The following is a 25,284-nucleotide window of genomic DNA, read 5'->3' on the forward strand; positions in this document are numbered from 1 at the left end:
AGTAGCACTCTGAACCAGGGCAAATCTTAGGGTGGGAATCAATTGGGGGGCAAGTAGCACTGTCTATTTCACACACAGGGGCATTGGTCGAGTCAGCTGAATCATGGATGAAGATGATGGTGATGATAATGATTGTGTTGAATAAAAAATGGGAAACAGCCACGGGTGACAAGGAGTTGAGGTCTATCCCAACTGACATGATCTCATCTCCAACAAGCAGCAAAGAGCTACCAAGCAGTTTCACAGATTGAATGCATGGGTAAGATAAGCCACATAGTGGAAGAGTTGCTGCAGTGCAACTCACCCCTTGACTGGTTCCTCATGGACTGCAACTTTGGATTGTCATGTGCAACAGTGCCCAGAACACTGTCTGCCTTATGGTCATGTAAAATAACCCACTTTCAATACATGGCCTACATCCTAAACTTAATAGTGCACTATGTCTTTTGCATTATACAAGGAAATGTGTTGGCTATAGTCAGAAGAGCTACAGCGAGAACCCAGCTTTCTGGATTGCTCCGGCTGAACAGCTGATTGGCACTGCAGCTGCATGTGTCACAGCTGTGTGACAGTCACAGCAAATGCATTGAGAGCCCAACAGACTGTTCAGCTGACACGATCCAGGAAGCCGGGTTCCCTCTGCAGCTTATTCGGTAAGCGCTATAGCTTGCCGAATAAGAGGGAACCTGAACAAATTCGCTCAACTCTATTGAGGACGCCAAAAAAGGATACTTTTTTACTTTTAGTTGAGCCACCACAACTTCTTCCCATTCAAAACAATATATTACATCTGCTTTGTCTAATTTTTGGATGTCTTATGAAAAATCTACTACTTTTTTTCTTAGCAAAATGTAAAGCTCTTTATACTCCCCAAACAGGGACTAAAGTTTCACCCAACCATGTGAAGTTTCCTTGGCTTCTAACATTTGCACCACCTGTCTATAAACAGTATCAATGAATGAATCTACCCACCCAGCCAAACGGATGACGTTTAGGCTATGTGCATACGTTGCGGATTTTGATGCGGATTTGCAGCGATTTTGGACACATGGAATTGCATCAAATCCACAGTGTAGTGCACAGCCAATGTTAGTCAATGGTAAATTAAGAATTGCTGTGCACATGATGTGGAAAAATCTGTGCAGAAATACAGTGTGTTTTTTTCCGCAGCATGTCAATTCTTTTTGCGGATCCGCAGCTGCGATTTTTAGTCTAGCTTCTAGTCTCTCTCTCTCCTCCAGAAGCACAAAGGAGAAAATTCACACACCAAATCCATTGCCAGTACCACCTAACAAATCCGCACAGCAAAAACGCATTACAATCCACAAGAAATCCACATCAATTTTGCATGGAATCCGCAAGCGTTTTGCCCTGTGTTTTCTGCCTAGAGTTCCATATTTTGTGCTGAAAAATCCGCAGGCTAATCTGCAAGTGTGCACATACCCTTAGACCGTTTATACAATTTAGGCAGCCTAAAAAATCTGATACTAAAGTGTCATGTTAAACGTCCTGTTGGATACCATCTGTTTTCTCATATCCAAATAGGCTGAAGATAGTTGGACATTAAGACAGCTGTGTGTACATTACAGAGCTCAAAACGTGGTCAATTGACTCCAATTGCAAGTCGCAACGTTCCTACATATTTTTCAAGCAATTAGAGGCTTTTAAATTACTGGACCTGAACAAATTTATTCCTCGTAAACCAAATTTTGGGGGGAAAATTTGGCATTACCTGTGAATTAAAGTTTATAAAGATTTGCTCATCTCTAATTAACATGCCTGTTGATCCAATGATTTTCATATTTCCCCAATTTCTCCATCTTGTTGTTGCAAGTTTAATGTTGAAGAGCACATAATTAAAAAATAATAATAAAACAGTGTTAGCATATGTCTAGGATATGATCGTTGATTTCCCATCGTTAAACCTCCATTAATTCCTTAAATAGGGTTCTAGTTGGTTGCAGTACTTTCAACGGTTTCCTGTAAACTGGACACTGCATTGCTATTCCTAAATTTTCCTTGGCTGAAAATAGGGCAGTGAAGAGGAGCAGTCAGAGTAGGCAGTAACCTCGGGAACCTCTGTCAAACTAAAAAGAAAATTGGGAACTTGCTAATGAGAAAAGTTGCTACCTCTTAACCTACATACAATTTGAAATGAATGCAAGAAGCACCAATAAATATTTCTTAAAGTTATATTCATACAACATAAATTAACCCTAGGGGGTAATTAAGGGTTGCTTCATATTTAACCCCTTCATGACCAGAGTTATTTTCGGTTTTGCTCCCCTTCTTCCCAGAGCCATAACGTTTTTACTTTTTCGTCAATATGGTCATATGAGGGCTTGTGTTTTACGGGACAAGTTGTACTTTTGAACGACACCATTGGTTTTAACATATCATGTACTTGAAAATAGGAGAAAAATTCCAAGTGCTGTGAAATTGCAAAAGAGTGCAATCTCACAGTTGTTTTTTGTTTTGCTTTTTTACTAGGTTCACTAAATGCTAAAACTGACCTGCCATTATGATTCTCCAGGTCATTACGAGTTCATAGACAGCAAACATGTCTAGGTTCTTTTTTTATCTAAGTGGTGAAAAAAAGTCCAAACTTTGATAAAAGAAAAAAAAATTGTGCGATTTTGAGATACCCGTAGTGTCTCCATTTTTCGTAATCTCGGGTTGGGTAAGGGCTTTTTTTTTGCGTGCCGAGCTGACATTTTTAATTATACCATTTTGGTGCAGATACAATCTTTTGATCACCCGTTATTTTAAAGCAATGTTGCGCGACCAAAAAAAGTAATTCTGGCATTTTGACTTTTTTCCTTGCTACGCCGTTTAGCGATCAGGTTAATCTTTTTTTTATTGATAGATCAGGCGATTCTGAACACGGCGATACCTAATATGGGTATGTTTCTTTTTTTATTGTTTTATTTTGAATGGGACGAAAGGGGGGTGATTTGAACATTTATTTTTGTCAAAAAAAATTATATTTTTAAAAACTTTTTTTTTTCACATTTGGCATGCTTCAATAGTTTCCATGGGAGACTAGAAGCTGCCATAATCAGTCAGCTCTGTTATATACAGGCGATGATCAGATCATCTTTATGTAGCAGAATACCTTAATTGCTATGAACGCCGACCACCGGCGATCACGTGTCAGGGGTCACCGATAAGAGGTTTACCGGCATAATTGCCGGAATTGCATGTTAAGTACCACTCTCAGAGTTTGACAGCTGCATTTAAAAGGTTAATAGCCATGGATGGATCGTGATTCCACCCGTGGCTGTTTCAGGAACATGTCAGCTGTTCAAAACCGCTGACGTGCCGGGAAAGATGTGGGCTCACCGCTGGAGCCCACATCAAAGAGAGTGGTTAGCCCTCTAACACACTGCTATAAAAAAATTCTTATTATTTAAGGGTTTTTAAATGGGCTGATCAGTTCCGGCAATCTCATTTCAACATGATGCTGTTCCTAAGACCCTTGAATTAGGGGATCTCGCTGCCATCAAACAAATATAGGTATAATAAAGACATGCAATAACAAACTGTCTGGAATTATAAAAAATTAGTTGCATTAAAATATTATTATTTTAAAACTTAGTGTAAAGAAAATGAAAGATAAAACAGATTTAAAGGATCATTATTTAAAAAAATCATATCTTTAATAAAACAGTATATGGGATTTTAATTGTTAATTCAGTTTAAGACAAAATTTTGAAATAGCAAATAAAACATTTTTATGGATCAGATAACTGAAGAAAAAAAAAGTGAGGGCAAGGACATAAAACCACTATTCCCAAGAGACAAGGCAGCCCAGCCTGAACTACAGCACCTCTCAAGAATGGACAGACCAGAAAGGATTGATGTTGACAAGATAGATCAAAGATAGATCACTCTGACCTTCTGGTGGCAGGCTGATAGCTGCCTGCTGGGGCACACATCAGACCGGGCACTTGGCAGGTTATACAAATGAAAACTAGAGATGCAGGTAGAATCTGTGAACTAGCTATATGGAAAGAAAACATTTTTGTTTTCTGTTTGTAACATCAAATGCTCAGGAAGGGGTGAATTTTAATAAGCACTTGTTCTATAGAGAAATACATACTGTATGACTGAGATACCTGCATGCACTGTTAGATGACAGTGTGGCATGATATGAAACTCTAAATGATGTGTCAGTCAGACATGTGAGGACCAACAAATACAGCTTGTGGGCTATTTTAAGAACTTACAGTATATTACATATTTCTGTTCAGATTTCGTAAAGAGTGTAAAGAGTAGGACACATCTTCCATTTTGTTTTTCTAAACTGTGAGTTCATTGAATTGTGTTCTGCTATTCTGTTACTTATAGTGTGGTTTGTGAATATTAGACTTTTTAACATATAAGTTTTGTGTCATTGGTAATGTGGCTGGACCCTCTCTGATCACGCAGCATACCATATATAGTAGGGTAAATAGGTACAGTAGCATGTAAAAGTGTAGGCACCCATGGTCAAAATTACTGTTGTTGTGAATAGTTAAGCAAGTTGAAAATGAAATTTTCTCTAAAAGGGCTGAATGTTGTGAGTTCATTTTCCCCTTCATTACTTAGGCCCGAGGAACTCCCTCTTCTGGTAAAGAAAGGTAGTGAGCCTGATTATCAAACGCCTGAGGCTGATGATGATGACTGGCTGAGTGGAGTTACTGACTGGATATAAGGCTGCCAACACCCTTCTGCCCTGCGGGTGATTTCTCTGTGGGATCCTTGGAGTCTGAATTCCTGCTCCTCTAAAGCTAAGTTTGCTTCTCGGCCTTTTGCATTTGTGCTTTGACTTTGTTTTGCTTTGTTTTTCTGGATTTCTGCCATTCCCTGCTGGGGTGTGCTGAATTCCTTTAGCTCTGTCTTCTGAAAATACCTGAGTGCTGATTTAGTTTTTGAAGCCTAGCTGCTTCAGGGCCTTTTTCATATCAGCTTGTTGGCTTATGTCTTTGATAGGGTTTTGGCAGATTGCAGACAGCAGCCTTCCTGTCCTTTCCTATCTAGGTAGTTTTGGGCCCCGTCTTTGCTCAGTCTATCTTTCTGTCTGTGTTAGTGTTTTCATCTTGCTTCACCGTTATTATATGTTGGGTGCTGCCTATTGCTTTGGGGTCTGCTCTGGGGCAGTTTAGATTTCCCCTTTCTTTCTTTAGGCCTAGTTAATTCTCCGGCTGTGATCGAGGGGTCTAGGGCATCGTAGGAACCCCCCACGGCTACTGCTAGTTGTGTTGATAGGTTCAGGGGTCTGCAATATGATAGTTGCCAACTTCTCTGGCTTTCTGGACTTGTATTTCTGCTTTTGCCTCCTACGGTGACTCATTCATAACAGAATCACCCGCCATACCGCAGATCCTAGGGTACTCAATAGCAGGAAAGTATTGTAAAAAAAAAAAAAAGTGTGTATATTTTTCCTCTATATCTCTGAGGCCGTAGGGGGAATTTTTTTTTCTCTCAATGGAGATAAAGCAATTGTCTGATCGTGTGGAGCAGCTCGCTGCGGAAGTGCGGGGGATTTCCGCCTACCTTGCTCATTCACATGCTGCTGAACCAAAGATTCCTACAGCTGATGTATTTTTTGGGGATCGGTCTAAATTTTTGAATTTCAAAAATAATTGTAAATTATTTTTTGCCTTGAAGCCTAACTTGTCAGGGAGCTCCGCGCAGCAGGTTAAAATTGTCATCTCTTTGCTGCGTGGCGATCCCCAGGATTGGGCGTTTTCTTTGAAACCAGATGATCCTATTCTGACTAATGTGAATGCATTTTTTCAGGCCTTGGGGTTGTTGTATGACGAACCTAATGCCATTGATCAGGCTGAAAAGACCCTGCTGGCATTGAACCAGGGTCGTGATTCTGCAGAATTGTACTGTCAAAAATTCCAAAAGTGGGCAGTACTTACTACCTGGAATGATAATGCCTTGGCTGCTCTCTTTCGGAAGGGTTTGTCAGAAGCCGTAAAAGATACTATGGTGGGATTTCCTGTTCCCTCTGGTCTTGACGATTCTATGTCATTAGCCATTCAGGTTGATCGGCGTTTGCGCGAACGCAAAGCTGCACAAGAGGTGTTGCCACCTGTAGATCAAATGTCTGAACCTATGCAATGTGATAGAGTTTTTTCCAGAGAGCAGCGTCAGGAGTTCAGAAGGCGTAATAAGTTGTGTTTTTTCTGTGGAGATGCCTCGCATATTATTTCTGTCTGTCCTAAACGAGAGAAACGCTTTGCACACACGTTTTCTGTTGGGGGTGTTCAACCTAAGTTTCTTCTGGCTATTACTCTGATCTGCTCCCTGTCCACATTTTCCGCCAAGGCTTTTGTGGATTCGGGAGCAGCCCTAAACCTAATGTACTTGGATTTTGCTAAACGTTGTGGATTTCCAATGACACCTCTGCAGACGCCTATCACTTTGAGGGGGATTGATGCTACTCCTTTGGCTAAAAATAAACCTCAGTTTTGGACCCAGGTGGTAATGCGGGTCGCCCTAGACCATCAAGAAAATTGCAGATTTTTGGTGTTGCATAATCTGCATGATACTATTGTTCTGGGGTTTCCCTGGTTACAAATTCATAATCCAGTTTTGGATTGGAAATCTGTGTCTGTGGTGAGTTGGGGTTGTCGGTGTGCCTTTAGTGAGGCTCCGGTGTTTTCCACCTCTCCTCAGTCGCATGATGTTCCTGATTATTTGGCGGACTTTTATGATGTATTTAGTGAGAATGAGTCTGCGTCTCTGCCTCCTCATAGGAGTTATGACTGTGCAATTGAACTGAGCCCGGGGTGTAAATTTCCCAAGGGTCGGCTCTTCGATTTATCTGTACCCGAGCACGAGGCTATGCGATCCTATATTAAGGAGGCGTTGGAGAAGGGTCATATTAGACCATCCTCGTCACCCTTAGGTGCCGGTTTTTTTTTTGTAGCCAAAAAGGATGGATCATTAAGACCTTGTATTGATTATCGTGCCCTCAACAAAATTACTGTTAAATATCAGTATCCGTTACCCCTGATTTCTGATCTATTCTCCAGAGTTAAAGGTGCTTGCTGGTTTACCAAGCTTGACCTCAGGGGGCGTATAATCTTATTCGCATTAAGCATGGGGATGAATGGAAGACGGCGTTTAATACTCCGGAGGGACATTTTGAGTACCTGGTGATGCCTTTTGGGCTCACTAATGCCCCCTCTGTCTTCCAGTGCTTCATGAACGATATTTTCCAAGATTTTGTCGATGAATTTTTGATTATCTATCTGGATGATATTTTGATCTTCTCCAAGGATTGGGATTCTCATATGGAACATATTCGGACTGTGTTCCGGATCTTGAGGGAGAATTCCCTGTATGTCAAAGGATCTAAATGCCTTTTTGGAGTACAGAGGATTTCTTTTTTGGGATTTATTTTGTCCCCGTCAACTATTGAAATGGACCCGGCCAAGGTACAGGCCATTTATGATTGGGTTCAGCCCACTTCTTTGAAGGCCCTCCAGAAGTTTTGGGGTTTTGCTAATATTTATCGGAAATTTATAGCAAAATTTTCTAGTATTGCCAAGCCATTGACTGATTTGACTAAGAAGGGTGCTGATGTGTTAAATTGGTCTCCAGAGGCTGTTTCTTCCTTTCAGGAGCTGAAACGAAGATTCACCTCCGCCCCGGTTTTGCGGCAACCTGATGTCTCACTTCCATTCCAGGTAGAGGTGGATGCTTCTGAGATTGGTGCAGGAGCTGTTTTGTCCCAAAAGGATCCTGTAACATCTAAAATGAATCCCTGTGCTTTCTTTTCCCGAAAGTTCTCTCCATCTGAACGTAACTATGATGTGGGGAATAGGGAACTGTTGGCCATGAAATGGGCATTTGAGGAGTGGAGACATTGGTTGGAGGGAGCTAAGCATCAAGTCGTGGTCCTCACTGACCACAAGAATTTGATTTACCTAGAGTCGGCTAAGCCCTTGAACCCTAGACAGGCTAGGTGGGCCTTGTTTTTTACACGTTTTGATTTTGTGGTTTCTTTTCTTCCTGGAACGAAGAATGTCAAGGCAGATGCCCTCTCTAGGAGCTTCTTTGCTGATTCTCCTGTGGTGACCAAGCCTGCTACCATCTTAGGTGAAGGGGTAGTTCTTTCTGCCATCTCGCCCGATTTGAGACGTGCTCTGGAAGAGTTCCAGGAGGACAAACCTGAGCGTTGTCCCAGTGGAAAGTTGTATGTTCCTGACCAGTGGAAGAAGAGAGTGATGTCTGAAGTTCATTGCTCTGCTTTGGCTGGTCATCCAGGTATTTTTGGTACTAGAGATCTGGTGAGTCGGTTTTTTTGGTGGCCCTCCTTGTCTCGTGATGTCAGGAATTTTGTGCAGTCCTGTGGGACGTGCTCCCGGTCTAAATCGTGTTCTCGCTCTAGTGGGTTGTTGATGCCTTTGCCTGTCCCCAAGAGGCCATGGACCCATATTTCAATGGATTTCATCTCTGATATGCCTGTCTCTCAGAGGATGACTGTTATTTGGGTGATTTGTGATAGGTTCTCTAAGATGGTTCATCTTGTACCACTCCCTAAGTTGCCGTCTTCCTCTGAGTTGGTGCCCCTGTTTTTACAACAGGTGGTTCGTTTGCACGGGATTCCTGAGAACATTGTATCTGACAGAGGAGTCCAGTTTGTGTCTAGATTTTGGAGAACTTTCTGTTCCAGGCTGGGAATTCAGTTGTCCTTCTCCTCTGCTTTTCACCCTCAGACCAATGGGCAGACAGAGAGAACAAACCAGACCTTGGAGTCATATTTGAGATGTTTTATTTCTGCTGATCAGGATGATTGGGTTTCATTTTTGCCTTTGGCCGAATTTGCTTTAAATAATAGAGCTAGTTCTGCCACTTTGATGTCACCTTTTTTTTGTAACTTTGGGTTTCATCCTCGATTTTCTTCAGGGCAGGTGGAGCCCTCTGCCTGCCCAGGTGTTGACACTGTGGTGGAGAGAATGCACCAGATCTGAGACCAAGTGGTGGATAAGTTATCTCTCTCCCAGGAAAAGGCCCAGCAGTTTTCCAACCGACATAGGACCATTGGTCCCCAGTTTAAGGTTGGTGATATGGTGTGGTTATCAACAAAAAATATTGCTATGAAGGTGGCTTCTCCTAAGTTTAAGCCTAGATTTATTGGACCTTACAAGATTGTGGAGATTATTAATTCGGTCTCTTTTCGTTTGGCTCTTCCTGTCACATTTAAAATCCATAATGTGTTCCATAAATCTTTGTTGAAGAGGTTTGTTGAACCTGTTGTTCCGGGGGTGGCACCTCCAGACCCTGTATTGGTTGAAGGTAACATGGAATATGAGGTAGAGAAAGTACTGGATTCCCGTCTGGCTAGACGGAGACTCCAGTATTTGGTTAAGTGGAAGGGTTATGATCAGGAGGATAATTCCTGGGTCTCTGCCTCTGATATTCATGCCAAAAGATTGGTGCGTGCCTTTCATCGGGCTCACCCTGATCGCCCTGGTTACGTAGTTGAGGGTTCGGTGACCCCTCCTCAAGGGGGAGGTACTGTTGTGAGTTCATTTTCCCCTTCATTACTGAGGCCCGAGGAACTCCCTCTTCTGGTAAAGAAAGGTAGTGAGCCTGATTATCAAACACCTGAGGCTGATGATGATGACTGGCTGAGTGGAGTTACTGACTGGATATAAGGCTGCCGACGCCCTTCTGCCCTGCGGGTGATTTCTCTGTTTGATCCTTGGAGACCAGTCTGAATTCCTGCTCCTCTAAAGCTAAGTTTGCTTCTCGGCCTTTTGCATTTGTGGTTTGACTTTGTTTTGCTTTGTTTTTCTGGATTTCTGCCATTCCCTGCTGGGGTGTGCTGAATTCCTTTAGCTCTGTCTTCTGAAAATACCTGAGTGCTGATTTAGTTTTTGAAGCCTAGCTGCTTCAGGGCCTTTTTCATATCAGCTTGTTGGCTTATGTTTTTGATAGGGTTTTGGCAGATTGCAGACAGCAGCCTTCCTGTCCTTTCCTATCTAGGTAGTTTTGGGCCCCGTCTTTGCTCAGTCTATCTTTCTGTCTGTGTTAGTGTTTTCATCTTGCTTCACTGTCATTATATGTTGGGGGCTGCCTATTGCTTTGAGGTCTGCTCTGGGGCAGTTTAGATTTCCCCTTTCTTTCTTTAGGCCTATTTAATTCTCCGGCTGTGATCGAGGGGTCTAGGGCATCGTAGGAACCCCCCACGGCTACTGCTAGTTGTGTTGATAGGTTCAGGGGTCTGCAATCTGATAGTTGCCAACTTCTCTGGTTTTCTGGACTTAGCTTGTATTTCTGCTTTTGCCTCCTACGGTGACTCAGTCATAACAGCTGAAGTTAAAGATTACATATTTCCTTTGTATTTTAGGCAAAAAATATATATATTGTCCATTTTTACATTTTAAAAATTACAAAAAGGAAAAGGGGCCGATGCAAAAGTTTGGGCACCCTGCATGGTTAGTACCTAGTATCACTGCCTTTTGCAAGTAAACTCTTTTGTAGCCAGCCAAGAGTCTTTCAATTCTTGTTTGAAGGATTTTCATCCATTCTTCTTAGAAATTTTTTCCAGTTCTGTGAGGTTCCTGGATCATCTTCCATACACTGCTATTTTCAGAATTTCAATGATGTTCAGGTCAGGGGACTGTGAGGGCCATTGAAAAGCCTTCAGCTTGTGCCTTTTGAAGTAGTCTGTTGTGCTTCTTGACGTGTGCTTGGGATCATTATCCATTTGTAGAAGCCATCCTCATTTCAACTTCATTTTTTTAACAGATCGTGTTATGTTTGCATTAAAAATTTGGGGAAATTTCATTGAATCCATTCTTCCCTCTACCAGTGAAATGTTCCCAGTACCATGATTAATGGATAGCGAGGTGTTCTTTTCCTGAAATTCTGTGCCCTTTTTTCTCCAAACATACCTTTGATCATTGAGGCCAAAGAGTTCCATTTTAACCTCATCAATCAAAAGGACTTATTTCCAAAGTGCATCTGGCTTGTTTAGATGTTCTTTTGCATACTTCTGACCCTGAATTTAATAGTGAGGATGACTCTTCCATAAAGGCCATAGTTGTGCAGGTGTCTCTGAAAAGTACCAATGAACCACAACTCCAGAGTCTGCTAATCTTACTGAAGATCTTTTGCAGTCAAGCGGGGTTCTGATTTGACTCTCTAGCAATCCTACAATCAGCTGCCACTGAAATTTTGCTTGGTCTTCCAGACCTTATCTTGACCTCCACTGTTCCTGTTAACTGCCATTTCTTAATTACATTTCGAACTGAGGAAATGGCAACTTGAAAATATTTTGCTATCTTCTTATAACTTTCTCCTGCTTTGTGGGCCTCCACCATTTTCATTTTCAGAGTGCTAGGCAGCTGCTTAGAAGAACTCATGGCTGCTATTCCTTGGCACATGGCTTTGATGTTCTTTGATGCAAGGTTAGAGAAGACTGGGTTTATATAAAGATGGGAAATTGCATCACCTGGCCTTACCCAACAATGAAAGTGAACAAGCAATAACACTAACAGACTAGTTAAGGTCTAAAACCTTGGTCAAAGTTATCTGAGCACACAAATCTCCAAGGGTGCTCAAACATTTTCATCGGCCCATTTTCCATTTTGTAATTTTTTTAATGTAAAAATGACTAATATATATATATATATATATATATATATATATCATGGTAACAAATAACAAGCTTTCAAGACTACTCAGGTAACTTCAGCAATAGACGGTGCCTTCAGCATCCAATGATGATCAACTTGCTTTATTATGGCATCACAAATACAGAAACAGCAGCAACATTTCAACCCATAGTATAAGTCTTGGTCTTTATTGAGGGATCAAATTGTTGCTACTGTTTCTGCATTTGTGATGCCATTATAAAGCACGTAGATCATCATTGGATACTGAAGCCACCTTCTTTTACTTGGCTTTTGCATAGGAAATAAAAATAATCCCACTTTTGGCATTTGTGCAGCTACATGATATTGAAGCTTGATGTTGTCTCAACACCTCTATTGTTACTCAGGTCTGTTCATCAGGCTCAACCTCTGAGGCCTTTCAATTTTTCTGATTTTTCTATCTATTGGCTAGCAAGGTATAAAGATATACTGTATTTTACCTATACTGTATTGGTAGGTTAGTGATTTGTAACTAACATGTCAAATTTCTTGGTCATTAAACCTCAAAAGTGCCTTTATATGAGCTACATTCCATAAACAGAGATGAGCAAACTTGTTTGGAAAATGTTCACCAATTTCAAATTTGGCACGAACATTGCACATTTAGATTCGTGTTCAGTTTCCTGAGCATTTTTCCTCAAAGTTGGTAAAATTCAGTCACAGGTAGAGATGAGTGAATATTTCAATATTCGGTCAGATTACGATCACCGAATTTGCAATGTTCGCTAATTTATTCATTGAAAATTCACTGAACATAGCCGAACGCCATTCCAGTCAATGGGAGGCAAAAACAAATGCATGCACAACACCTTCTAACTGCCCCAAAAGCTGACAAAACACATCAAATGAGGGACAGACAACAGGAAAGAGGCCTCAATTCACCAACAGTACAAATTGTAGCATGGCACGGCAGCAATCAGCCATGCATGAGGTATCGTGGTCTGGCCCACATTTACAACGTCAAAGTAAGACAAGGTGGGTGAGGGATTGGTGTAGACCTGTTGTGCTGGGAGCTCTGATATTACATGCAACAGCTCAACATGCTTTCATGCTCAGCCACACTCAGGTGGCACAAATACCTGTTTCATAGACTACTATTGTCAGAAAATTATAAGGATTATAACATGGGTAATTGACTCTAAGGAAGTGGAGTTCTGACGGTTTCAGGGGCCTACTGCTACAGGCAACATTTAGAAAATTAGTGGCAGACAGCAGCAAAGTTGCATCAATGGCAAGAGAGTAGTATAATGGGGGCAAGACCTCTTCCACTGCAGCCAACTCAGCAGATGTAGACTGTAACAAACAATGTGGTGGAACCACTGTGCCATATCCCTCTGAAAGCCTGGATGGGCATAACTAAATGGCCTACCAAATCCCATCTTGGATAAGTGGAAACAGGCAAAAACTGTGGCCTAAGGAGGGACAAGGAGGTGACACCAGTTGCTACTCCATGGCTGACCTACAGAAGGTGGCAGATAACCCCCAACAGCGTGTAGGTTGCTACTGCCTGAAAGAGGGATGAAGAATGCAGGCAGGCACTGTAGGGACTCTGGAACAACGGGTGCAGAAGGGACTGGCTGAAGAACAAAAATGCACTGGCAGTTGCGGGCTGGACTGGGTGCTAGACAGATGGGCACTAGCAGGTGCAGGTGTGATCCGTACCAGCTGATGGACAGAAGAGCACAGACAGGTATGAGCAGACACGCACAGACAGGTAAGAGCAGACATGTACAGGGTAGACAAGCAGATGGGTGAACTTGGGGAACCTAACAACTAGCAATCATGCAAGGCAAGTTAACAACATAGCTCAGGCATCTCTATATTGAAGGAGAAGCCTTAAATAGAAGGTTTCGCAGAGCTAGAGCCTGGGGATACCTTAGGTTGACTCGGGAGGCACCTTTAAGAGGGAAGCAGTGTGTGCCCTAAGCATAGTGTCCGGTCAAACAACTGAACCTTGGGGGACACCAAGACATAGGGGCGAGATGATGAGATGTTGTGTGACTGGGAGACACTGAATGTCCTGTCTGTTAGGTATTAGGAGATCCAACAAAGGACCAAGTCTGTAATTTCAACAGATCAGAAAGTCTGTAGTAAGAGGGAATGGTCCACTGTGTCAAAGACAGATGCCAGGTCAAGGAGAAGGAGGAGGGGGACAAACTCGCCTTGCCTTCATTTGGCAGCTAGTAGGTCATTGGTGACTTTATTCAGGGAAGTTTCAGTGGAATTGTGTGATCTGAAGCCAGATTGTAAGCTGGCAAAGAGGGAGCAAGAGGAGAGGTGGGAGGACAGTTTTAAATGGATGTGTTTTTCCAGTACTTTGGAGGCATAGGGCTGAAATGATATGGGGCGATAGCTAGACACAGAGGATGGGTCAAGGGTGGGCTTTTTGAGGATGGGTATGATAGAAGAATGTTTCAATCAGGAGGGAAGACACCTGTTGTTAGTGACAGGTTGAAGAAGTGGGTTAGGCTTGGAATGAAGACTGTGGTAAGGTTTCTAGTGAGGTGGGATGTTATTGTGTCAAGTACACAGGTGGTGAGGCAAAGTCAGCTGAGAGGAGAGGAGAGGGAGGGGTAGCTGGGGGATGCAAAAGAGAATAGAAATTACTGAATAGCTTTTTAGGGTTGTGAGACAGGTGTGACATAAAGGATAAGAAGTCGGTTTGTTTTGCTGCAGTGAGCAATTGCGCAGCATTTTTACAACTTTTGTTACTGGATGGGCTACTCCACTCCTTTTCTTTGGCAGCCGTGTAGAGGTACACTTTCTAAATGAGGGCCAGAAAGAAAATGTGCTCAAGTAGATGGCAAGCACTTCATCAAGTGGCCTCTGCTCCTCTTCCTCCACCTTAACATCACACACAGTACAGTCTTCAGTGGTGGCACCCCAATTAACCGGAGTTTTCCCTCAAGACACAACTCTCCAACCACCCAATTGACTGTTGGGAGCCACAAATGGCTATGTCTGCAGATCTGTTCACACATTGTATGCCATGATCATCGAAAGTGTACTCCAAAGACTCACAGACTCAAGAGGAGGAAATCATCTGCACTGATGCGTTGATAGTTCTGCAGTTTCCTAGCTTGGTTTTTTTTTTCAGACCAGCAAAAATCTATAAAAAATTACGTTATCTGTCAACTTTTTTAAAATCGACATAGTAGAGTAAAAAAAAATATGAAATAATTTCAGTACTACATGCATGAACTGGCACATGCACGATCAACATGCGTTTATCTGGGATTGTCACTGTGCTAAAATGCACCACATCAACCGTATCTTCTGATTCTTCCTCCTCCCTCACCATGGCAAGTGTTGCCACACATGTCTCCAGCCACAGAACCTCCACTTGTTTATCCCCTACAGTGGGGTAACTGAGAGCTTGTCAGCTTATACGAAAGTGGACATGCCTGCTGTTTTTGACTGATCTGACATACCAAGCACACTCCATGTTTCTCAATCCTCCATAACATCTTTGCCTGCACCTCTCTAACAGTTCAGCAGCTTGTTGTGCTCACCCTACTTCACCCTGTGTCAGCACAGTAATGAGCCCTCATTTGTGCAGTTGTGCTCACGTAAAAGATTCCTTCCTTCTACACCTGGCAAAGCTAACAGCTTGAACTTCACCATCTTCAATCTACTAATAATAATAACCTTTATTTATATATCACAAGCATATTCCAGCATAGCTTTACAAATCAGAAGTTCATAGAAAACACTCAAAAGTTACCAAGTTTAAGGTAAACAATTAAAGCAAAAATAATGATGACCCTGCTATACAGAGCTTACAATCTACAATGAGGTGGGGGTGACAAAAATTACAGATGCTTATTTTCATTGATGGCACAACCATCTTGAGGACATGGGGGTACATAAAGGCTGAAAGAGCCTTTTTGGTAGGATGAGTTTGATGGCGAACTATCTCCAGAGAAGTAGAGAATAGGCTATATAATGTATATAAAAAGGGCTTTGATTAGGGAACATGATAGGCTGCCCTAAACAGATGTGTTTTTAGGGAGCGCCTAAAAATGTCTAAGTTGCGTTTATACTCCTAATTTCATGGGTGACAAAGGGTAAGAGGTGAGCTATCTAGGTAGGAGATTGAACTGAGCTGGACAAAGTCCAGATCAGAGGTGTTACAGTCTTAGTGTCTCAGAGTTTCAAAGTTGTGAGAGGCCATGAGAAGTGGCTAGAGATTTAAGCTGAGATGTAGTTGCTGAAGTGGGGCTGTTGAAGTCTCGCAGGATAAAATTTGGCAATTCTGAGGACATGAAGTGTGGCAGCAACGCATAAAGGTGGTCAAGGAAGTGGGTGTGTGAGCCTGGGGGGCAGGTATATGACTGCTACTCTGAGGGAGAGGGTATGGAACACCCTGATGGTGTGAACCTCAAAAAAAGAATGGCATCCAATCGGCTTGCATTTAGTAATTTGGTTAAAACAGGATTGTTGTTGGCATTGAGTAGTGTAGGGTTATCGTGGAGTTAGCAGTGATTGGTGGCGGGATATACACATATTCCATGTGTTCTAATCTGGAGGTGAATAAGCTGTATGCTCACTATTTTTTTTTCAAGAAATAATTGTTGTGAACAGCTTGCGGCGCACTTGGATGATCATCGCCCAAGTGTGTCATTGTAGGGGCCATCTGAGAGCTATTCGATACAAAGATCACAGCGCTTGCTTTCGCATAACTCATGTCCTGGGATCTCTGTGATTATTGCACGGCCACTCCAATCTGGTGGCCACAGAAATGCAGCCTTTCTGCCTTGTGGATACAGACAGTTTCCGAAAGCTGAAGGCCGTCACAGTCCCCTAGTACCTTTTGCCCTGTCACCATTACTTCTCTAAGAAAGATGTGCCTGCAAAACAGCAGCAAGTTGCAGACAACATTACCCATTCCCTGAAAAATTCTATGTCTGCCAGGGTGCATTTCAACACTGACACCTGGACAAGCAAGCATGGACAGAGGAGTTACATCTCAATAACTGGGCACTGGGTGACTCTGGTGGCTGTGGGGGCATTCAGGGAAGGGGATGCTCCACAAGTCTTGCAATCCCCAAGGCTTGGGGATGGAGAAATAAACCATTACACACCATAAGATGGATAAGTAAACTACTAGACAACAGCTGTGGAGAACTAAACTACTAAACAGCTATGACTGCAGAACGAAACAAATTTACACCAGAACCTGGAGAACTAAAGTAATACACAACAGGGGTTGGAGAGGTAAACTACTAAACAGCTTGGGTTAGAGAACTAAACTAGTACACACCAGGGGATGGAGAACTAAAGCAGTAAACACCAAGGAGTCAATAGACACCAAGTCTTGGAGTCCCCAGGGCTTGCGGAACAAACCTCTGTATGTAACAGTTCCTCCAGTGCTTCTCCCTCCTCCACCTCCTCTAGGGCCTCCATCTGCACCCTCAACCTCTGCCTTAATGAAACACACATTCCAACACTGTAGAAAGAATAGGCCCCACCTCTGTACTGTGCTTTCAGGGCTCACGGCAATGAGGCAGTGTTTACATTATTATATGCCTTGGAAATCGCAGTCACAAAGATCAACAGCTGTAGACAGGTATCCATGACGAGTTTGAGCAATGGTTGTCTACACTCAATCTGGAGCCAGGGAAGGCCGTGTGTGATAATGGCGAAAACCTGGTGGCGGCCCTACTCCAGGCTAACCTTACACATGTGCCTTGCATGGCTCTAATCAACCTAATGGTACAGCAATTTCTCTGCCCCTGTCCAAGCCTGAATGTGTTGCTGTAGAAACCACTTTTGTTGTGTGCTCACTTCCACCATTCCACTTCAGTTGGTATAGAGATCTTTCAGATTACCGGTTAACTGGTTGATATGCGATATGACCACACAATGGAATAAAAACGGTGCACATGTTATGTTACAGCGAGTCTGGCAGCAGGGCCGAGACCTGGTGCAGTATGACATTTTTCATAACCTGGCACAATGCAGTATGGACGTGGAGCAATTCACACTTGCATAGCGGACACAGATGAAGGACTTCTGCACACTTCTTCAAGTTTTTTTTTAATGATACTATGATGGCTAGCGGTCATGATGCTATCATCAGCATCACTATTTACTGCAGCACACTTTAAATAGTCTTGGTGAGGAGGTGGTGGTGGTGGTTCCGAGGGAATAGGAGGAAGCAGAGGAGGATTCCTTTAGGGTTAACAATATCTATAAGTTCAGGCCTGTCATCTCACAGGCAGTTTCCATGGGAGGAACAAATGGAAAAGGACCATAAAAAGGAGATGAAGGAAGAGGTGATTGAAGTGCAACAGTTAAGAGATGAAGACGATAATGATTCCCTCTCTGTTGTCCATGGTGGTCAGGAAGGGATGGAGGAAAAAGCTTGAGTGTTATCCCCCCCACCAACACACTGTGGAGTGGATCTCATGAAAGAAACCCATGAGTGCCATTGTGCAGCACAATCTGCAGCATTTCAAAAACAAGAAAAAATGAACGGCACCAGTGGAACACATAAATCACACTTGGAGATGATTAATCCTATTTGACTGAAGTGAAGCGGACACCATCAATCGGTTTGCGGTGCTCAGCACGAAAAAATCACAGGTGCACAATGAATATTCCAAAGAAAAATCTGAATTAAGTATTGAAAAGTCAATTATTTCACCATTTGCAGCTTGGACAGTGAGTCAGACTTGCAGGTCAAGGAGGCATGTGGGAAGAGAGAAAATGGAAAATGGGTCCAGATCACACGCAAAACGTCCATAGTCCATTTTCTCTCCTCCCTGCTTGCCTCATTGACCTGCACATCCGACTCAGTGTCCAAACTGCAAATGGTGAAATAAAGGACTTTTGAATATTTACTCAATTCAGTGAATGCCGCATTTTTCTTTGGAATATTCACTATCTGCAACATGATTGTTACCTGTATAGTTATGATTTGAAAGAGTGCTGACTACTGGATTAGCAAGAAGACTGTGGAGACACAGGAATCAGTGGGTACTCTCATCCGCTGGCTTGGCTGTCTTTAAAAAGACGGCATGGACCAGAGCTCATACCACTGCATGCCCGCTCTCTCTTCTCATGGGCAGAACACTACTCAGACAATACAGGGTGAGGAAAAAACAGTATGGCAATAATTTATTGAACCATTAACACACAATAGCATACAGAACAGTCCCAGCAAAATACCCCAAGATAGGAAGCTGACAGTCCATTGAGGTACAAAGCCAGGTGCCTTGATTGTCCTGTTGTAGCTGTTTTTGTTTTGACCCAGAGTCAGATATGCTAGATCACCAGTGAGTCCAAATTAAGAGTTTATGCCCTTAATTTACAAGCGCTTGGAGACAAAATAGACTGCACACGGGCCGTGTGCTAATCACTTTATCTGACGTAATGAAACACCATTTACAACAATATATAATTCTATGTAGCTCATGTGGCCCCCACCGTTTATCCCAGTGTCATATCATGTTTACCATGTACCCAGAACATGTTGTTGCTGACTATTGAGAACATACTGTATATGATAACAAGTATAGTCTCCTTGAAGCAGAGACTAACAGTCTGCTGTGTCATCAGAATAAAAAACATAACAATGAAAGGCAAAAGGCAATTGAAGAATTAAAGGCAGTTACAGGGATATAAAGGCAAACCATTTACCCTTCTATATCAATTTCCCCCTTTTGTAAATTGTATAACCTTTGCCACAGGGACAGCTGATGTCCACAAAGGAGCTACTGTCTCATGGGTCTAGTACCATAAGGGGGCTTCCTACCTGCTTCGCCCATCCACCCTCAGTGTGGAAACTCACTTTCCCCATCAGCAATGGCTATCTGGGGTCTATGATACACTACAAAAGGTTCAGCCTTAGATTCCTTTTTCACACATACATTATTCAGTAGCTTAAGTAATACATATATTAGCGCTATTATGGCTACATAAAACAGTAAGCAAAACAACAAAATTTGCATACAAGTCTGTGCAATGCCAAAAATCCTTCCTGCTAGGCCATTAAACCAATTTGCTAGATTTAAAAAAGAGAATGTGTTACCCCACCAGGAGTCTCTGTTTGCACTGTGTTGTTTTAACCATTGGTCTCTAAGTTCACCTATTTTGTCTATACTGGCCTTGATCTGGAGATTGCCAGCAGGGTTGATATAATTACAAGAGGTGGGACCAATTATTTGACACATTCCTCCTTCTTTTGCTGTCAGGTAATCTAGTACTATAGTATGTTGGTTAGTAACTATGATTAATTGTCTCTGTATTGTATTAGTTTCATTAAGAACTTCAAGAATCTGGAAAATCTGATCATCCAAGTAGTCGGTAGCTTCCACTAGTTTATCCCACATTTGTGTTATGAGGGGGTATAAGCATACTACTGAATATTTTATTTGCTATCCCCATTTCTACTAGATGCTGCCTACCATTTGGCCGGGGCTTATTGTCTGCAGCCCTTCTATACAAAGTATGAATTGGAACTGCTGCTGTGTCTATTTTACTATGAGGAACTATGAAAGTGGCTGGCATTAGGTTGGCAAGAGTGCAAACTCCTCTTACGTTTGGGCTCACCCACCTGTAGGCATGATGCCCACAAACCAAGAATACTCCTTTTGGGAGAACACATATGTGACCAGGGGTCTGTATACATTGTATAAAATCAAAAGTCCTGACATAGGCTTATGGGCACACCAAGTATTATTCATTTGTTTTCCACTTATACCAGATGTACATTTACCCCTTTCTTTCCTTATTATTTTACCCGTAGATGCTTTACAGCCTTGAACACCATCTTGGTACACAATCCTGTGTCTCTGTAGAGTGCAGTAACACTGCCATTGCCAGCAAGGTGATTAGGAGAACAGTCACTCTGCTGTTGAAAGGACCTTCTTGCAGTGACTGGTGTGGATCCTGGTGGGCTTTCCCTCAAGTTCTACTGAGGTGGATGTGGTCAGCTGGACTTTGAAGGGGCCGTCAAATCGTGGGTCCAGGCTCCTTCTCACGTGTCTGCGTATAACCACCCAAAACACATGTTTATGCACCACATTAAGTCTTTTCTGCAAGGCCTGGACATAGGTTGTCATAGCACCGTGTTGCATTTGTAGCACCTGTGGGAAGTACAGACCAGTCATTGGTGCACTACCAAACAGGACTTCAAAAGGAGACAAACCTGTGTTTCTATTTGAAGTGTGTCTGACTGAAAAGAGTGCAAGAGGCAAGCACTCTACCCAGTTCTTTCCTGTGTCTGCCATGGCCTTTTGAATTTTCAGTTTAAGTGTCCCATTTAGTCTTTCACTTTCCCACTACTTTGTGGCCTATATGGTGTATGAAATGCTTGCTGTACACCCAGGGCCTGCATGACTTCCCTCATTATTTCTCCCATGAAATGTGTACCCCGATCGGTTTCTATGGTTTCTGGGACACCATACCTGCAGATCAGTTCTTTCATCAGTTTTGCAGTCGTTTTAGCATTTTCACATTTTACCGGATAGGCTTCCGGCCAACCAGAGAAGAGATCTACACATACTAGGATATTTGCATACACTCCTACCTTGGTAGCTGTAGGTAGTCAATCTGCTGTCTCTGAAACAGGTAGAGAGGCCTAGGTGTCACTTTTCTTAGGGACTTTTACTGTTATACCTGGGTTGTGCTGTGCACAGATGAGGCATGATTGTACTAGTTTCGCGGCTGCGTAACTGAAACCAGGAGCTATCCAGAAGGCATCTACCATGGCACACATGTGACTTTTTGAGGCGTGAGTGGGGCCATGTGTTGCTTGCACCATGATTGGGAACAGGGACTTCGGTAGGCACAATTTATCCTTATTCTCCCATACTCCATTTGAGTTCAGCTCAGCTCCCATTCTCCCCAGTGTACCTTCTCTGTTTGGGCAGCCTGTTGCTGGAGGGACTTCAGGACATCTAGCCTCAGTGTGGCTGGAATATGCTGACTCCCCGCCACCGTCCACTGCTCCCTAGGCCGCCGTGCTGCTACTTTAGCAGCCTCATCTGCCCTTCTGTTGCCCTCTACCTCCATGGAGTCACCTTTTGTGTGTGCTTTTACTTTGACAATGCCAACCTGGACTAGTAACATAAATGCCTCCATCAATTGTTTCACCTGCTCTGCATTTTTAATAGGCTTACTGGCTGATGTAAGAAACACTCTGCTTCTCCAGATAGGGCCATAATCCTGGGCTATTCCCATGCATAATTCGAATCAGTGTAAATATTAGCGACTTTACCTGCAGCGACACTACATGCCTCAGTGAGTGCCTTCAACTCTGCCTCCTGTGCCGACATGTGAGGAGGGAGTGTTTCAGCTCGGATTACCTCATGTGAGGATACTATTGCATATCCAGTGTAGAATCGTCCATCCTGGTGGTATCTGGAGCCATCTACAAAAAAAATCTCAAAATCTGCATTAAGAACAGGTTTTTCATGAACGTGTGCAAAACCCACTGTCTCCTAACTCATCAGTTCTATGCAGTCATGTTCCTGCATCATATCAAAGTACTCTTCCTCACATGCTAATATGGTCACCAATTTGCTAATACGGTCACTAATTCCCCCTTTTCTGAATCCACAGGCAGGAGGGTGGCGGGATTCAGAACGTTACACCTTTTGAGGGTGACATACTCAGGAATTAGTAGAGCACATTCAAGTCGGAGCTGTCTGGCCATAGACAGATGTTTTGGTTGAACTTATACGAGTATGGAATGGATGTCATGTGGGGAACAAATTGTCAAAGGAAAAGTCAGCGTGATCTCACTTTCCTTTCCTAGTAGTAGTTCAGCTGCTCCTACCACATGGACACACGTAGGGGACCCTATGAAATTCAGAGTCCTTCACACAAACCGAATGCAGCAGCTCTTAGACAAAATCAATTTCTACAAAACCACGGGATTTCACTGTAAGAGCAGGTAACTGTATAATGTGAGTAACCGAGCATTGCCCTTTTCTGGCCAAATGCATCTAGGAAACTTTACAATGTAATGCCACATATAACACGAGCTATATCATTACTCAATTCATTCAGTCTCAGATGTGGGTTTGAAATATCTATAACGCATCTGTCCGGGATCTCCCACAAAAACTAGAAAGGTAACAATCTCTTTACACAGAATGATGTGTGATGATTCATTCATACATGCTCATTCAGTTATTTTTTTTTTCTTTCACTTTTCAGTGGTCATTTGATTTTACAAAAAGAGAGATCAAAAATCCCTTATAGTCAATTACTCATCTCTCATCTCATTAAGAGGTTCTCATAGACATACATGAAAGGATTCACACAGCCTGCCTATTTTGGACTTTGGAATTAGCACATCTTATAAAACTACAGCAGTGTCCACTGACACTCTGAGAACACCAAAGCCAACTTCTTAAACAACAAGAACAACAAAAACCACACAAACCAAAAACCACAGCCCTATACAAAATACAGCCTCATATGATTTACTGCCAATCAAAAATGACCAAAATAACAACACTGCACGGAGTATCCCAGCTCTGTGCTACACAGTACACAACCAGTTAGTATATTGAAAAACAGATTGACAGATAACACAGATGACAATTATTATCTTATTACTCTATTATTCAACTCTCATATGGACATACTCACTGCTCACTGGTGATGTAGATCCAGAGAGAGATTGTAAATGCAAAATCAATGTAAGAATAAAATTTTCTCACCTGCTGCAGCTGCTAGATTTTGCATGCTCAACCTCCCAGGAAGCTCTCACATACAGATTCCAAATAGGTTGGTTTCCACAGTCCCACGTTCGGGCGCCAAAACTGTTGTAGCTGTTTTCTTTCTGACCCAGAGTCAGATATGCTAAATCACCAGTGAGGCCAAATTAGGAGTTTACGCCCGTAATTTACAAGCGCTTGGAGACAAAAGAGACTGCACATGGGCCATGGGCTAATCACTTTATCTGACGTATGGAAACACAAGGCAATCTTTTATACCATTTACAGCAATATGTAATTCTATGTAGCTCATGTGGCCCCCACCGTTTATCCCAGGGTCATACCATGTTTACCATATACCCAGAACATGTTTTTGCTGATTATTGAGAAAATATATGATAACAAGTATAACCTCCTTGAAGCAGAGACTAATAGTCTGCTGTGTCATCAGAATAAAAAACATAGCAATGAAAGGCAAAAGGCAATTGAAGAATTAAAGGCAGTTAAAGGGATATAAAGGCAAACCATTAACCCTTCTATATTAGTCCGGACCTGGATTCTCTAAACGTCTTTGAGGCTTCAGTGATGGTCAATGAGGCAGCTCTGTATTTCTTCAGTTAAGGTGATGATGGCATGACTTCTGTAATGTAGACTCTCTGAACACAGGCAAATCTTCCTTTTCATAAGTCACAATTTCTCACTTAGTCATTCCATCACAGGCTTGGGGGAAGGTGGTAAGAGGCCATTCCTCACTGCTGGAGTGTTCAAACAACATGCATAGATTGTCCTTCATATTACAGAGCGCAAATGGGTCATCAACATATTTAACAAACATTGTAACTTTGTTTTGCAAAGCTAGTAGAACAATGTTAGGACTGCAATACAGGGATGGATACAATAGGTTATTAGCAGCCAGGTCAACAAATGCAGCCAGTGAACAATAATTGAATAAGGGTCAACAGCCATTCTCACATGAACTCTAGCTTATGTCCCTGGGCCTACTGAAATAATATGTTTGGATAATTCAGATTAAATGTGATGTCGCCTCAAAGATATGCTCCAAACAATTTTTTAATTAGATGTCCCCTACTGTATGACGTTAGTGACCAACAAAATTTTGGGGGGCATGTAGATGAGGCCTGTATATAATTGTCTAGATTATGCAAACAATTTCAAAGTGAGATGTCCTCTACTGTATTACATTAGTAACAGAAGAATTTTTGGTGGGCCTGTCGATGAGGCCTGTATAACATTGACTAGATACTACAAACAATTTCTAAGTGAGATGTCCCCTACTGTATTACATTAGTAACAGAAGAATTTTTGGTGGGCCTGTCAATGAGACCTGTATAACATTGACTACATGCGTCAAATAATTTAAAAGTGAGATGCCCCCTACTGTATTAAGTTAGTAACAGAATAATTTTTTTTGGACTGTTGATGAGGCCTGTATAACATTGACTAGATACTCAAAACAATTTCAAACTGAGATCTTCCCTTCTCTATCAAATTAGTAACATAATAAAAATATATTTAGTGTGAATGAGACTTGTATAATCTAGAACATTGTCTGTGGCATTGGAATGCCCTCTTCCCTACAATTGCTGCTGGTACGGTGCAGGTTTGCTGGAGAAATATGGCTGACGTGTAAACTGATCACAGGAAAATGTGCATGACGACAGCGAGAATGAGAATGTACAACAGGGTCATTAAATGGGCTGCTATGATAGGTATGAGATCCAGAATCCAGACTTCAATGATTACTCATTTACCCAACACCAATTACCAGTGAGTGTTTGATGCTTGTCAGAAGATAGATGTAACAGATGCGCGTCTCAAGCTAAGTATAAAAGATGCCCGTGAGAAACTACATGCCAAAGATGCACATAATCTTGAACATAGGCTCAATTTCCAACTCATATCTCGACTGCTGTATCACATTT

The sequence above is a fragment of the Dendrobates tinctorius genome, unplaced genomic scaffold (assembly GCF_039654945.1).
Source record: "Dendrobates tinctorius isolate UK_male_01 unplaced genomic scaffold, ASM3965494v1 ptg000111l, whole genome shotgun sequence".
Classification (NCBI taxonomy): domain Eukaryota; kingdom Metazoa; phylum Chordata; class Amphibia; order Anura; family Dendrobatidae; genus Dendrobates; species Dendrobates tinctorius.